General features: G+C 47.3%; 1 pseudogene; it reads left to right on the forward strand.

Annotated features, from left to right (window-relative positions):
- The first annotated feature begins 3,243 nt into the window (after nt 1–3,243).
- On the forward strand, nt 3,244–4,719 carry LOC147701110 (putative G protein-coupled receptor 33; annotated as a pseudogene).
- The last annotated feature ends 2,005 nt before the right edge of the window (nt 4,720–6,724 follow it).

Raw genomic sequence — 6,724 nt, forward strand, 5'->3', positions numbered from 1 at the left:
TTACTCCCTTCAAGAGGTGAGACTTTTAAATGTAGCCCCTTTCTGCTAAAGCCAACCACCCTATTTCTGGGGTTTGCAGTTGTTTTATTTTCTGTTTCCAAAACTGGTCATGTCTGAGAAGCGTGCTGTAAGCATCAGTGTTACTTCTCAATGTGGATGGGGCCTTTATTTCAAATTATGTATCATAAAGAAGGGCAGTAACCCTAGTGGTGACTACAGATCTGGCTGAACCCTGCGGGCCCATTTAAATCTGGTTCATGGTAGTACTTTGCAGTGAGACACGCTATAAGACAGACCAGAGAGCAACGAGAAATATCTCATCAAACACTCAGCATCGCTATGTTTACACGAGTACAAAAGAGACCAATCCCATCTGATGCTGCCGAAGGAACAATGGGTTTCTCCTTGCAGCTCTACCGGCTGTGGAAGGAGTCGCTTTGAGGCAGAGACTCTATGGTGGAAAATCCTCCAGTGTCCGCCTCTGTGGGAGGAAATTCAGCCAGCAAATGTGTGCACTGAAAATAGACCCCCAAAGTAGGGATCCCTTGTGAATGCTCTCGGATCAAGTCTTCCTAATATGCTGGGATATATCTCCTATCATGTAAGTGAAGGTATAGTTACCCTTAAGTGGCTGTCCTCCACCCTTTACGTCACATTCTTTCACGGAGGCAACACGTGCAGCCACATTGATGGATCAATCAATCAATCAATCAATCAATCAAAGGCATTTATAGAGCGCACTACTTACCCGGAGGGTCTCAAGGCACTTGAGGGGGGGGGGGGGGGGGGGGGGGGAGGGGTGCTGCTACTGCTCGAACAGCCAGGTCTTGAGCTTCTTCCTGAAGGAGAGGTGGTCTTGGGTCAGGCGCAGGTCAGACGGGAGGGAGTTCCAGTCTTGGCGGCCAGGTAGGAGAAGGACCTTCCTCCTGTTGTCGTTCTTCGGATGCGGGGGACGGCGGCGAGGGCGTGACTGGCTGATCGTAGATGGCGTTTGGGAGCGTAGAAGTTGATGCGGTTGTTGAGGTAGCTCGGGCCTTGATCGTGTAGGGCTTTGTGTGCGTGGGTGAGGAGGGTGGAAGGTGATTCTTTTGTTGACGGGAGTCAATGCAAGTCTCTCAGATGTCCGGAGATGTGGCTGTGTCGTGGATGTCGAGGATGAGTCTGGCTGAGGTGTTCTGGATCCGCTGGAGTCTCTTCTGGAGCTTGGCGGTGGTTCCGGCATAGAGGGCGTTGCCGTAGTCCAGTCGGCTGGGGACGAGGGCCTGGGTGACCGTCTTCCTGGTCTCGGTGGGGATCCACCGAAAGATCTTCCGTAGCATGCGCAGGATGTTGAAGCATGACGAGGAGACGGCGTTGACTTGTCTGGTCATGGAGAGGGAGGAGCCCAGGATGAAGCCCAGGTTGCGTGTGTGGTCTGTCGGTTTGGGTGCGGTGCCCAGGGCGGGGGGCCACCAGGAGTCTTGTCTGAGTTCAGTTTCAGGCGGCTGGTCGTCATCCACTCGGCTACGTCTTTCATCCCTTCGTGAAGGTTGGCTCTGGGTGTCGTCAGCGTAGGAGATGATGTTGAGGTTGTGTTGGCGTGCGATGGCCGCGAGGGGGCTCATGTAGACGTTGAAGAGGGTGGGGCTCAGCGAGGATCCTTGAGGGACGCCGCTGATGACTTCGGTGGCCTTTGACTTGTACGGTGGTAGACGGACTCTCTGTGTTCTTCCGTCGAGGAAGGAGATGATCCATTCCAGTGCCTTCTCCTGGATTCCGACGTTGCTGAGGCGCTGCACTAGGGTGCGGTGGCAGACAGTGTCGAATGCCGCGGAGAGGTCTAGAAGGATGAGGGCCGCTGTTTCTCCGTTGTCCATCAGGGCTCGGATGTCATCGGTGGCAGCAATGAGGGCGGTCTCGGTGCTGTGGTTGGCTCGGAAGCCAGACTGTGAAGGGTCGAGGGATCCATTCGTCTCGAGGAAGGCGGCCAGCTGTTTGTTGACGGTCTTCTCGATGACTTTGGCTGGAAACGGGAGGAGCGAGATGGGGCGGTAATTCTTGAGTTCGGTGGGGTCCGCTGTTGGTTTCTTTAGTAGGGCGCTGAGTTCGGCGTGCTTCCAGCTCTCCGGGAAGGTGGCGGTGTCGAAGGAGGTGTTGATGATGTCCCGCAGGTGGGGTGCGATGACAGGGTTGTTGAAGACGTGGTGAGGGCAGGGGTTGGTCGGAGATCCGGAGTGGATGGAGTTCATCATGCGGACGGTGTCTTCGGTGCTGATCGGAGTCCAGGCGCGGAGGGTGGTGGTGGGGGGCGGTGGTTCGGTCGTGGCGTGCGTCGGTTGAGGGCTGAAGCTGTTGTGTATGTCCGCGATCTTGTTGTGGAAGTAGGAGGCGAGGGAGTTGCAGAGGTCTTGCGATGGGGTGATGTAGTTGTTTTCGGCGTTGGGGTTGGAGAGCTCTTTCACGATGTTGAAGAGTTCCTTGCAGTTGTGTGCGTTGTTGTCCAGCCGGTCTTTGAATGCAGTTTTCTTGGTGGCGCGGATCAGTTGGTGGTGCTTCCGGGTGGCAAGCTTGAGGGTGGTCATGTTGGATCCGCCTCCCCAGATGAGGTGCCTGCTCAGCATCATGTCAATCCAGATACTCTTACTTTGACAAACTTCATGGTGGAGCTGCAGAGGTTTCTCCTAGCAGGACACCTGTCATCCACCTACCTAGCCCCGAATATAACTGGTCATCCGCCTAGCCTAGGCAGATATGGTGATGGAAGCATGGAAGATGGTCCATCGATTCCACTGCAAAATGTATGTTTCCGTTCTCTAAATCAAGTTGATAGTTTGTTTGTAATTGTTCTAGTAAGACTTTTGATAGTTTGTGTATTCAGTTACTTTTTTAATCATATGTTGAATCTTTTGCATTTTCCAATATAGCACAATGCGAACCCAACTGACATTGTGATCTCAAATTTCAGCAGATATATCATTTTGGAGGTCAGACTGTTTAGTAATGTTTCTTTGCCTGTGAGTCTAAAAATATGCACTATATTTAAGGTGTGAGATACCTAAGTGCTGTTGAGTGATGAATTGTCTCAGTTGTACATAAAATATGGTTTTTCAGTTTGGGGCTAAAATTGAAATAAGGCTTAAACCACGTACAATACAATGATAAGACTATTAACAAAACGGTTTAATTTTCCAGCTTCAGAAAGAATCTATATGGAAATTATTTGGTTTCACTGCAGTCTCTTGTACTTTTCTTCCCAACAGAATTATGGACGACAGAATGATGACACTTTCCTCTCTGTCCGAAGCCTCCACTTAAAGTGATGTTACGATTTTTGAAGAATCCACCGTAACCACTCTCCTGGAATCTGAGACATTGACACCTGGTGAGAGCATTGCATCAGAATTCTCCTCCCTGGCAACTGTGGAGGAATCTGTGCACTTTACACTTGGCCATATGGTCACATCAATAGACTCCACAGTGGCACCTCTCCTGGAATCCCTTAACTACGCCTATAGTACTCATGCCACATCAGAACAATCGCCCTGGGCCACACCTTTGGAAACCCTGAACTCAACAGCTATTGCTGTTTTTACATCGGAGGACTCCACCATGTTGGATTACATGAACTCCACAACTGTTGATATTGACATTTCTGGTGACTCCACCCTGGTCACTCTTCTTGAATCTGTAACATCCCCGGGCAGCAACGGGCCCTCCACTCATGAATGCGTAGCCGTCCTCGCCATTCTGTTATCCGTGTTCCTTTGTATCACATTCATCATTGGGATTCTGGGAAACAGCTTCTATCTGTGGATTTTGGGTTGGAAGATGAAGGCGACGGCCAGCACCATTTGGTTCCAGCACCTCATCTCGGCTCACCTGCTTTTCATCTTGGTCCTTCCATTTCATGCCATATTTTTGCTGATGGATTGCCATTGGATCTTTGGAACAACTCTCTGCAAGCTAGTCAACTTTGTGGTATGTTTCAGTATGTATGCATCTCTATTCCTGCTCACAGTCATCAGTGTTGACCGGTGTCTGCTGGTGGTGGTTCCACTGTGGACCAAATCTCACAGGACAACCAAAAGAGCTTCGATAGTTTGCTTTTCCGTTTGGATACTGGCCTTAGCATTCAGTTTGCCCTACTTGGTGTTCCGAAAAACCTTTGTCACTACCAACAATAAAACAACCTGCTTCAATGATTATGCCCTTTCCGATGATTGGATTACTCCTGAGATACAAGACCTAAGGAGAAGAGTCCATTTGTCAATGTTCATCCTCCGACTTGTGATGGGTTTCCTTTTACCGTTTTCAATAATGATAGCTTGCTATTTGAAATTAGCTGTGACACTCAAGGCTGGGAACCACAACAAGACCAACAAACCATTCAAGGTGATTGTTACAGCTGTCACCTCTTTCTTTGTGTGCTGGTTGCCTTACCATATCTATAGCGGCTTGATCGTCTACGAAGAGTCTGTCAGCCAGTTACTTGTCCTTCTGGTTCTGTTTTTCACCATCGTGCTGTGCTGCATCCATGCTGGCTGCACCCCAATCATGTACCTGTGCATTGGAGAGACATTTAGAGATCTGTTCAAGGCATCCATCCATTCCTTGTTCAGCAAAGCGTTTGCTGACGAAACACTGTATAATGACTTGGAAAATGAGAGGAAGCCCCATGATTTCCCAACCTCCGGAGAAAGCCGAGTGAATAATCTATCGCAGTTAGAGTCTTCTGCATGAATGGTCTTTTCTTCTGATCACATGTGAATGACACTTCTTGTAATACTGAGCCAATAGGGTGTAGCTTGATCTTTAAAAACCTCATCTCCTTCACCGAAGAATACGTTGTATTGGTGTTGTATCAGGTTACTGGCGTTGGGAAAATATTCTAGTTCACATAAGCCAGCAGTCGATGAAAATAAAAATAAGATAATGATAATAGGAGCCTGAGGTCCAACAGCTCCCCAAAAAGGTTTGTGGAAGAACTGCCTTTAAACTGTTAAAATCCTAGACATATTTAGAAGAAACAGCGACTAATAATCCCAATTATGGAAGTCTTAACTTGGTCTAAGATGTTCCACACCATTGGAGACTTTCAGACTGGAACTGAATTTGACTACAGTGACTTATCATGTTTTCATCAAACAAGTTTGCTATTTCTAGTTTGTCTCTAAAGCCACTTCATTTAATTTGAAAAGTGCTTTTGGAGTGACTAGTTAATGAAATAAAGGAAAACTATATGAGGGGGTTAAAGCGATGTGTCAGGGGCAAAAGTGTTGTATTCCTATCTATGATGAGGCAGGACTGGACAGGGCAATTCTCTGGGGAGCTGGAACCCTTTGAGGGTGGTTTCTGAAAGCCCATGGTTACCTCTGTGATTCTGTCACTTTAACCTGCTTCTGGAGGTTAATTACAGCATGCACGGTGGATGTGTAGGGAACGGAAGAAAGTGAGAGACCAGCTTGGGAAAGAGAGACAGATGAGAGAAAGAGAGTGTTGGAAAAGGCTGTTTTCTACATAGTGTACTCCCAGATTTTTGCCTTGACCGTTTTATTGGCTGTATCAACTCAGTTAAAACCTGCTAGCTAGTGGTAAAGTATCTATGCTCCCCTTTCAACATAATAAAATTGGCACACCTCTAAATGGCATACCTAATTTACCGGGAACTCCTGAGTATACAGTACAAAGTGTACCCAGGGCCTGTAGGTTAAATGTCATCAATGGACTGAAACACCAATTGGACTACTCTCTGCAGTGACAATGTAACCATGTTTGTTTGACCTGTCAAAGTAGCTCCATTTGGCAGGCCCAAGCCTGCTATTCAAAAATTAATTAGTCACCCCTACTTCCCATAAAGTAAGATGCATGGCATTTAAAAGTTTAATATTAAACATGTCCCTACAGTTAAAAGTAGTAGGGTTGGCTGCGCCATTGGAAAGCACTGAGGTACACTGTTAAATTTAGTAATGTTATTTCAGCTAGAAAGCAGCTACAAATATAATGTGTTGTCTATTTTAAATATTGATTACAAGCCCAAAACACTAATGAAGTCTGACTTGTAATAATATTTTGGAAAAGGTACTTTTTGAAAGATACATTTTCCATGCCTAAAGCCTCTGAAAGCCCCATTTGCATGAGCCCAACTGTCAAACAGTAGCTCAACAGCTCCCTGATGAGCTGTGAAATTGCTCTCAGAACTGAGATAAAGGCCTTGGGCATGGTAAATGTCCATCTGGAGACCATCAGGTTGTGCTCAGGAACTTACTTATCTTCAAAGAGGCATACTAATGAACAGGCAAATATTAGCATACACCTGGGCAGGGCCGTCATTGTTTTACCAGCCAAGCAGGCTCCAATCACAATGGTAGAGGAACTGCCCCTAAAACTGGCATAGAGTGACCATAGAATAGGGGTTGCTCATTTCCCTGGCCACTAATCTTGAATGGGCACAAAGGCTCTACACAAGGAGATTAGGCTTTACTGTCTTGGATTTCTGCAACTGTCCAGTTTACCAGTGCCAACTAGATGTGCCCTGGTTCCTGTTGAAGGACTCTGCTTGAGTGAGTCTTGACCCCCAAGTCCTGTCCCTAAGGTCTTGCACCCATGACTGGTGTCAAAGTGTACTCCTTCTAATGATTCTTGAAACCTGAAATTTAGACACGTTTTAGCTCCAAAGATCTCTTGGAGACTGAAACAAATCTGCTAAGCTGATCCGATGAAGGTGCGTAGCCACTGGGTTAAAGAT

Source organism: Lissotriton vulgaris, chromosome 7, assembly GCF_964263255.1.
Source record: "Lissotriton vulgaris chromosome 7, aLisVul1.2, whole genome shotgun sequence".
In the NCBI taxonomy this organism is placed as follows: domain Eukaryota; kingdom Metazoa; phylum Chordata; class Amphibia; order Caudata; family Salamandridae; genus Lissotriton; species Lissotriton vulgaris.